The following is a 10715-nucleotide window of genomic DNA, read 5'->3' as shown; positions in this document are numbered from 1 at the left end:
AACCCAAGTTGTCATTTCTTAAAGTTTGGGGCTATGATGCTTATGTGAAAAAGCTTCAACCTGATAAGCTCGAACCCAAATCAGAGAAATGTGTCTTCATAGGATACCCAAAGGAGACTGTTGGGTACACCTTCTATCATAGATACGAAGGCAAGATATTCATTGCTAAGAATGGATCCTTTCTAGAGAAGGAGTTTCTCTCGAAAGAAGTGAGTGAGAGGAAGTAGAACTTGAGGAGGTAATTGTACCTACTCCCTTACTGGAAAGTAGTTCATCACAGAAATCAGTTCCAGTGATTCCTACATCAGTAAGTGAGGAAGCTAATGATGATGATCATGAAACTTCTGATCAAGTTACTACCGAACCTCGTAGGTCAACCAGAGTAAGATCCCCACCAGAGTGGTATGGTAATCCTGTTCTAGAGGTCATGTTACTTGACCATGACGAACCTATGAACTATGAGGAAGCGATGATGAGCCCAGATTCTGCAAAATGGCTTGAGGCCATGAAATCTGAGATGGGATCCATGTATGAGAACAAAGTGTGGACTTTGGTTGACTTGCCCGATGATCGGCAGGCCATAGAAAATAAATGGATCTTCAAGAAGAAGACTAACGTTGACGATAATGTTACTGTCTACAAAGCTCGACTTGTTGCAAAAGGTTTTCGACAAGTTCAAGGAGTTGACTATGATGAGACCTTTTCACCCGTAGCAGGGAGGTACCAAAGTAATCCAGGAGTGGATCACTGGACAATAGTGAAGAACATCCTGAAATACCTGAAAAGGACTAAGGATATGTTTCAAGTTTATGGAGGTGACAAAGAGCTCGTCGTAAACGGCTACGTCGATGCAAGCTTTGACACTGATCCGGATGACTCTAAGTCACAAACTAGATACATATTTTTGTTGAATGGTGGAGCTGCCAGTTGGTGCAGTTCTAAGCAGAGCGTCGTGGCGGGATCTATGTGCGAAGCGGAGTACATAGCTACTTCAGAAGCAGCAAATGAAGGAGTCTGGAGGAAGGAGTTCATATCCGATCTAGGTGTAATACCTAGTGCATTGGGTCCAATGAAAATCTTTTGTGACAATACTAGTGCAATTGCCTTGGCAAAGGAATCCAGATTTCACAAGAGAACCAGGCACATCAAGAGACACTTCAATTCCATCCGTGATCAAGTCAAAGAGGGAGACATAGAGATTTGCAAGATACATACAGATCTGAATGTTGCAGACCCTTTGACTAAGCCTCTCTCACGAGCAAACATGATCAGCACCAAGACTCCATGGGTGTTAGAATCATTACAATGTAATCTAGATTATTGAGTCTAGTGCAAGTGGGAGACTGAAGGAAATATGCCCTAGAGGCAATAATGAAGTTGTTATTTGTATTTCCTTATATCATGATAAATGTTTATTATTCATGCTAGAATTGTATTAACCAGAAACTTAGCACATTTGTGAATAAATAGAAAAACAGAGTGTCACTAGTATGCCTCTACTTGACTAGCTCGTTAATCAAAGATGGTTAAGTTTCCTAGCCATGGACGAAGAGTTGTCATTTGATGAACGGGATCACATCATTAGAGAATGATGTGATTGACTTGACCCATCCGTTAGCATAGCATGATGATCGTTTAGTTTACTGCTATTGCTTTCTCCATAATTTATACATGTTCCTATGACTATGAGATTATGCAACTCCCGAATACCGGAGGAGCACTTAGTATGCTATCAAATGTCACAACGTAACTGGGTTACTATAAAGATGCTCTACAGGTGTCTCCGATGGTGTTTGTTGAGTTGGCATAGATCGAGATTAGGATTTGTCACTCCGTGTATCAGAGAGGTATCGATGGGCCCTCTCGGTAATGCACATCACTATAAGCCTTGCAAGGAATATGACTAATGAGTTAGTTACATGATGTTGCATTACGGAACGAGTAAAGAGACTTGCCGGTAACGAGATTGAACTAGGTATTAAGATACCGACAATCGAATCTCGGGGAAGTAACATACCGATGACAAAGGGAACAACGTATGTTGTTATGTGGTTTGATCGATAAAGATCTTTGTATAATATGTAGGAACCAATATGAGCATCCAGGTTCTGCTATTGGTTATTGACCGGAGATGAGTCTCGGTCATGTCTACATAGTTCTCGAACCCGTACGGTACGCATGCTTAACATTCGATGACGATTGGTATTATGAGTTTATGTGTTTTGATGTACCGAAGGTTGTTCGGAGTCCCGGATGTGATCACTAGCATGACGAGGAGTTTCGAAATGGTCTAGACAGAAATACTGATATATTGGAAGCCTATGTTTGGACATCGGGATGGTTTCGGGTGAGTTCGGGCATTTACCGGAGTACCGAGGGGTTACCGGAACCCCCCGAGGAGTATATGGGCCTTATTGGGCCTTAGTGGAAAGAGAGAGGGGAAGCCAGGGCAGGCCGCACGCCCCCTCCCCCTTGGTTCCGAATTGGACTAGGGAAGGGGGTCATCGCCCCTTCCCTTCTCCCTCTTTCCTCCTTCCTTCCTCTCCTACTCCAACTAGGGAAAGGGGAGAGGGAAGGAGGAGGAACGGAGAAGGAAAGAGGGGGGCGCCGCCCCCTCCCTAGTCCAATTCAGACTGGCCAGGCGCGCGGCCTCCCTTGCGGCCCTCCTCTCCTTTCCACTAATGCCCATGAAGGCCCACCACTTCCCCGGGGGGTTCCGGTAACCCCCGGTACTACGAAACTTATCTGAAACTTCCCGAAACCATTCCGGTGTCCGAATGTAACCTTCCAATATATGAATATTTACCTCTCGACCATTTTGAGACTCCTCGTCATGTCTGTGATCTCATCCGGGACTCCGTACAAACTTCGGTCATCAAATCATATAACTCATAATACAAATCGTCACCGAACATTAATTGTGCGGACCCTACGGGTTCGAGAACTATGTAGACATGACCGAGACACATCTCCTGTTAATAACCAATAGCAGAACTTGGATCTTCATATTGGCTCCTACATATTCGACGAAGATCTTTATCGGTCAAACCGCATAACAACATACGTTATTCCATTAGTCATCGGTATGTTACTTGCCCGAGATTCGATCGTCGGTATCATCATACCTAGTTCAATCTCATTACCGGCAAGTCTCTTTACTCGTTCCGTAATGCATCATCCCGTAACTAACTCATTAATCACATTGCTTGCAATGCTTATAGTGATGTGCATTACCGATAGGGCCCAGAGATACCTCTCCCGTACTGGGAGTGACAAACCCTAATCTCGATCCATGCCAACTCAACAAACACCATTGGAGACACCTATAGTGCATCTTTATAATCACCCAGTTACGTTGTGACGTTTGCTAGCACACAAGGTGTTCCTCCGGTATTCGGGAGTTACATAATCTTATAGTCAGAGGAACATGTATAAGTCATAAATAAAGTAATAGCAATAAAACTAAACGATCGTTATGCTAAGCTAATGGATGGGTCTTGTCCATCACATCATTTTCTAATGATGTGATCCCATTCATCAAATGACAACACATGCCTATGGTCAGGAAACTTAACCATCTTTGATTAACGAGCTAGTCAAGTAGAGGCATACTAGGGACAATATGTTTGTCTATGTATTCACACATGTACTAAGTTTTCAGTTAATACAATTCTAGCATGAATAATAAACATTTATCATGATATAAGGAAATAAATAATAACTTTATTATTGCCTCTAGGGCATATTTCCTTCAGTTTACTAGCAAGAATCGTGTGGGATGCAATATAAAATATCTTGGCGCACCATCTAGTCTGGCTTATGCAGGAAGCTTGTCGTCTAGTCCACTGCCCGCGCTTGAACCACACTTGCCCGCCAGTTTCTCGCGGCACCGGGCGAAATTTTCTGCCACTGCGAAAGTATCTATCTCCCTCCCACAAAAAACCACATTTTCACTATTCCTCCTTGCTTTCCAAGTTCAAACCTTCACTGCTGCTTACTAGCAGCGCCGCCTCCTCACCGGCGACCCTTCTTCTTGCAGGGTCGCCTCCTCATCGGCGAACCTTCTTCTTGCAGCGCCGCCTCCTCGCTGGCGATCCTTCTTCTTGCAGCGTTGCCTCCTCGCCGGCGGCCCTTCTTCTTGCTAAGCGGCCTCATCAATATGGTCAGGTAATCCACACCCCACCCACACCATCCTCCTCCTTCCCCATTCCACATGCCTTGACTGATGGCACAACAGCTTTCGCTGAGATCACTGGCCCCGTCCTCCAATTTAGCGCCACCCACAGACATTTTGCATGCAGTACAACATGGAGCTCAGTAGCATCTGGTAGCGGAGAAGCAAATCGCGCCGCACGCGCGGACGAGGTCGCTATGGCTGCCATGCGTGCTATGTGAGGACCCCGATTCCAAGTCACATCGATCTAGCCGATAACACCTCATATCACTTTGCGGCCTCACGCACGGTATCCCCACGGGTGTCGCCTTACCATGGCCTGGGACCGTTTGCGCCTTTTGGCTCACGTATATGATAGTGTCGCTAGCATCCATATGACAGAGAACCCGGGCCGACATGGCTAGTCGTGAACCCAAAGCGACACAGACCTATGGGGACAAGCATACATGAATCACATCGAGCATGTCGGTCAACAGCGTGTGAATCCAGGCTGTAGCACTGGGCTAACAGGACTCCGGGGAACCCGGGTTGTAGCAGGCTAGGCAGGACTCCGGATGTCACCGCGTGACATTTCCCCGAAGGGACAGACATAGGAACAAAGTGAAACACATGCCGTCCAGTCAAGTGTCCTAAGCAGTAGTGCTGGGCTAGCAGGACTCCGGTGAACCGGGCTGTAGCGGACTACTATGGCTCAAGGAGCACTAGACTACATTTCCCCATAAGAGAGGCTGCCAAGGATAAACAACTAGATTGTCGGATCCCACACATACCAAGCATTTCAATCATACACACAATATGCTCGATATGTGTAAATACAACATGGCATCACAACAAAACTCTACAACTCAAGTACTTTATTTAAAGGCTCTGGAGAGCCATACGTAACATGTTCATACAGGTACAGGTGACAAGACCTGACACTCAAGTCATACAAGCATACAAGCACATGCGGAAGCAAATAAGTCTGGGTACAGACACTAGAAAGAAAGAAGGCTTGTCGAAGCCTGTCTATCTACATAGGGCCCTCCATGGCCAGAATTGCCACCTGGGTGGCAAGTTACTCATCGACGTCGAGGTCTACATAAAACCAATCGGAGAGGGCAGTGTTGTCGTCGGAAAATAGTAATTAAAGCAACATTAGTACAAAGGTACTCAGCAAGTCTTACAACAGATCCTACTATACATGCTTATTCTCAAGAAGGTGGTGGAGTTATTACAGCAAGCCAGCTTTGACTCTTGGCTAAGCTATCCTACGAGACACCACTGTAAAATAGTTTTCGCACACGAGTCCACTAATCACCAACACAATACTCCACCGGGGATTCTCCCTCGTCATCCTATGAGAGGGCCATCCTCGGTACTCACACTTATCTTGAGTCTTTTAGTAGTAACCATTAACTTGTCTATGAACTGTATATGTAACCAAGTAGTCCTTTACCGTAGACGCGGCTATTCGAATAGATGATGTTAACCCTGCAGGGGTGTACTTCTTCATACACGCTCTCACCACTTATCGTCGTTTACACGACATGTACTTGACAACCTTCAAGCGGAAGCCCAACGAGGGTGTCAGCCACGACCTACCTAAACACTCAAGTCTCTAGTCCAGGTTTATCGCCTATCCAGGTTCCATCTGTAGGGAGTCTGGCCGAGGTTTCCACATACGGCCCCGAACGATGTGAACAGGGTTCCCAAGACACCAAACGGGTGACTCGGTACACCGTGCCACGGTGTATCTACCGCATCATAGCCCACCCCTAGGGTCAGCGCTATGCATGGCCGCCAACACATAACCTACAAACACCAGAAACTAGTTGCAACTCCTGGACAGAGTACTAGAGTGGTTAAGAAGCCAAGAGGGTCAATTAAGGATCCCAATGCATGGTAGTAACTGATTCTTAAATCACACATACAGATCTCAGTTCTTAGGGACGGCTTCAATGAAACAACCCACCATGTACTCCTACATGGCCTCTCATCGATACCTTTACCAAAACATGTTCAACACATCCCTCACATTTTCACTCTAGCCCATCACCCAGATGAACCAGACCTGACACAACTCTAAGCATAGCAGGTATAGCAAGGTAGGAAACACATACATGGCTCAATCAACTCCTACACATGCTAGTGGGTTTCATCTAGTTACTATGGCAATGATAGGTCATGCAGAGGATACGGGTTCAACTGCCGTAGCACACAACAGTTTGAAACGTTGTTGTCTTAATGCAGTAAATGAGAGCAGAGGCGAGAACATGGGATTGTATTGATATGATCAATGGGGTTGCTTGCCTGATGGAGTAGTAGTAGGGTACTGCCCTTCAGTTGGATACTCGGAGATATCCTCGGAGGCAGAACCTACCACGAAAGACAGCATAGAACACAATCATCACATGGTAATATGCAACAATATGATGCATGCTGTGACATGGCAATATGAGGTGTCCTGCCTAATGCAATGTGAAACAAGTTGGTTTGGGTCCATTTGAATCAAAAGGAAGCTTATGTTCCTAAGCATTATAAGTGTATTAGCTTGTTTCACCTAAACAACAAGGTTAAAGTGTTTTGTCATGCATGAAACCATTACAGATGAAAAGATTGAATTTTTCTGATCAAATTTCATACATAAATCTTTGCATTTGGAGTTACAGATTAAAAGTTATGAATTTTTGAAGTTTGTAATATTTTCTGGAATTTCCTGTATAAGAATAATTCCAGTAATTGAGTTATTGCATCAGCATTGCGTCAGGGTGACGTCAGTGGTCAACGGGGCCAGTCCAGGTCAAACCTGACCAGTGGGACCCGTGTGTCAGTAGTTAATTAACTAACTAATTTTGATTAGTGCTAATCTAAGTTAATTAGCAGGGCGGTCCCACATGTCATAGACTCAGGGGAAGTCAACCTGGGCCCACACAGGGTCAAACAGGGTCAAACTCGCCGGCGTTTAGCCGCCAATGAGGCTAGACGCGGCGGAGTGATGCGGGTTTCGTGCTCCGGCGACCAAAACAACGGCAGAGAGCATCTACGCGTAGCTGGGAGCAAGCCGCATCGAGTGGTGGCAGTGGGTGGAGCTGGGGTGGCCGGAAACGTCGCCGGTGACGACCTTGGTGGTCGCTGGAGTTCGGGCGAGGTTGAAACCGAGGCTACGGGGCACGACGAGGCGCATGAAGTGGTGCTACGGGCTCCTGCGAGTGCGGTGAGTGCGCTAGTCACAAAGGTGTGGCTGGTGGGTGGCCGGAGTCACGTCGACGACGAGCTCGGCGGCGGCGGGTGCTCGGGTGTGCGTGGTGCGGTGCAGACGGTGTAGGAGGAAGTTAATGGAGAGGGGGAGGAGGTAGTTGGGCTCATGGCGATCACAATGAGGCAAACGGAGAGGTCGGGGATGAGCTGGTGCTGCGGTGAAGGCAAAGGGGATCTCCGGCGGCTGGAGTTGGGGAAGACGGGGTCGGGGCGACTCTAGAGTGGGCGAGCGCTCGGGGCTCGGCCTGCTCGACGTAGTCGACGATGATAGAGCTCATGGACACGATGGCGCGCCGCGAGGACAACGGAGGGCGCGGCTACGTCGACAGTGCGGCGGCAGGGGCGTCGGCCATGGTGGGAGAGGGCGAGGGAGAGAGGCAGGGGGAGAATGAGTGTGTCCAGGCGGTCGGGGCGACGACGTGGGGCTCGCCCAAGGTCCCACGGGCGCGAGCGGCAAGCAGGTGGCGCGGTGGCGAGCTCTCGCGCGCCGGCGTCACCTCCCTGCCTGCCTGGCGGGGACCAAGCAGCTGGCTGGCACGGGCCAGCACAGTGCTGGGCCGCCAGGTTGGCCGGCTGGTGGCTTGCCAGGTTAGTTTCCTTTCTCTCTCCTTTTCTGTTTTCTAATTATTCTGTTTTGTGTTTTGAAATAGTAAAAGTACTATTTCATTTAGGAAAACCCTGAAAATATTCAGAGGCGCATTTGAAAATATCCTCAACAGCCTAAAATTACTTTCAGGATTATTCGGGCATTTTAAAATATTTATAGGATTTAAATTGCCCAAATGCAATTAGTAACGAATTAATCCAATGGCCTTATGATGTCCTAGAAAAGTGTGCACCATTTTTGTCAAAGGTTTTAACCCAAAACAAAAAGGGTGGACTTTTTAGAAGGGCATTTCAGGTTCATTGAAAAAGTTTTTAGTAAACCCTAGTTGTTCCAAGGGGGGTGCTGGGGGTTCTGTCATCCCCATTTCAGTTTTCTGGGAAAATAAACATGATGCAACACTGTAATGCATGAACTAGCTAGGGTGTGACAACTCACCCCCACTCAAAAGAATCTCGTCCCGAGATTTAGGATCCGTTGGGAAGAAGGTGGGGTACTCGAGTCGAAGACGATCCTCCCTTTCCCAAGTGGCTTCTTTTTCAGAGTGGTGTGACCATTGCACCTTGAGAAACTTGATGTTATGGCGTCGAGTGGTATGCTTGGCTTGATCAAGGATATGAACGGGATATTCCCAATATGTGAGATTATCTTGTAGATCAAGCGTTTCGTGGTCCACTCATGGATAGGATCCTCGAAGCAACGCCTGAGTTGAGAAACGTGGAAGACATCATGAACTCTGGAAAGATGCATAGGTAGTTCCAATTGGTAGGCAACTTCTCCTCGTTTGGCAAGAATGCGAAAGGGTCCAATGTAACGAGGAGCCAATTTGCCTTTGATACCGAAACGATGGGTTCCCTTTAACGGAGTAACCCGAAGGTAGGCCTTCTCGCCGACTTCATAAGTCATGAGCTTATGTTTACGGTCATATTGGCTCTTTTGACGAGATTGGGCTATTTTCAATTTCTCACGAATAACGCGAACCTGTTCTTCTGCTTCCTGAATCATATCCGGGCCAAAGAGTTGTCTTTCCCCGGTTTCTGACCAGTTAAGAGGCATTCGACATTTCCGTCCATAGAGAACTTCGAAAGGAGCTTTGCCCAAGCTAGCTTGATAACTATTGTTATAAGCGAACTCCGCGAATGGAAGGCATTTCTCCCAATCCATTCTGAATGAGATGACAGAAGCTCGGAGCATATCCTCCAGAACTTGATTTACTCGCTCTACTTGACCACTTGATTGGGGGTGGAAGGTGGTGCTAAAAGAGAGACGAGTTCCCATAGCATTTTGGAAACTTTCCCAAAATTGAGAAGTGAAGAGACTCCCACGGTCTGAGTTAATTTCCAATGGGACACCATGAAGAGACACTATTCGGGAGATGTATAGGTCAGCTAGCTGGCTAGCGGTGATACTCTCATGAACATGTAGGAAGTGGGCTACTTTGGAAAGATGGTCGATCACGACGAAGATAGCATTATTCTCTCTCTTGGTCCTGGGAAACCCAGTAATGAAATCCATACTGATTTTATCCCATTTCCATTCAGGAATAGCCAAAGGTTGAAGGGTGCCAGCAGGCCGTTGATGCTCTGCTTTAACACGACGAGAAACGTCGCAGTTAGCAATGTATTGAGCAATTTCTCTCTTCATCCTAGTCCACCAAAACCTCTGGCGTAGGTCTTGATACATCTTAGTACTACTGGGATGAATGGTGAGAGGGGATTCATGAGCTTCCTTAAGGATCAGTTGTCGTAGTTGTTGTTTCTTGGGAACCACCAGGCGGTTCTCAAAGAAGACAACACCTTGATCGTTCACAGAGAAACACGTAGCAGCTCTGCTAGCAATGTTCTTCTTGATCCGAGATATTCCCTTGTCATACCGCTAGGCGGTTATGATCTGATCCATAAGGGTCGGTTTCACCACCAAGGTAGATAGGAATCCTTGAGGAACAATGTGAAGGTTAAGCTTACAAAATTCCTCATGGAGAAGTGGTTGACCTTGTTGTAACATCAAGTTGTTACAATAAGATTTACGACTTAGCGCATCAGCCATGACATTGGCTTTGCCCGGGGTGTAAGTTATCCCTAAGTCGTAATCCGAGATCAACTCGACCCAGCGTCTTTGCCTGAGATTCAAATCCGGTTGGGTGAAGATATATTTCAAACTTTGGTGATCAGTGAAGATCTCGCAACGATTACCGAGAAGGTAATGTCTCCAAGTTTTAAGTGCATGGACTACAGCTGCAAGCTCTAGATCATGTGTGGGATAGTTTTCCTCATGTGGGTGTAATTGCCGTGAAGCATAGGCAATTACCTGACGATCTTGCATGAGTATGAAACCTAGTCCTTGTCGCGAGGCGTCGCAATAGATAATAAAGTCCTTGGAGAAATCTGGTGATACCAGTACGGGAGCAGATGTCAGGCGTCTTTTCAGTTCCTGAAAGCTAAACTCGCACTGTGGGGTCCACTCGAACCTTTTATCCTTCTTGAGGAGTTCAGTTAGAGGTTTAGCAACCTTGGAGAAATTCTCGACGAAGCGGCAACAATAACTCGCTAAGCCAAGGAAGCTCCGAACTTGCTTGATCGTCTCAGGTGGAGTCCAATCAAGGACAGCTTGAACTCGCTCGAGATTGACAGCAATACCCTTACCAGAGATTACATGGCCTAGATAGGCCACTTCTGGCAACCAAAATTCACACTTGGA

This window comes from Triticum urartu, chromosome 7 (genome assembly GCF_003073215.2).
Source record: "Triticum urartu cultivar G1812 chromosome 7, Tu2.1, whole genome shotgun sequence".
Taxonomy (NCBI): domain Eukaryota; kingdom Viridiplantae; phylum Streptophyta; class Magnoliopsida; order Poales; family Poaceae; genus Triticum; species Triticum urartu.
The sequence above is the reverse complement of the archived record's forward strand: the minus strand, read 5'-3'. Positions refer to the sequence as shown.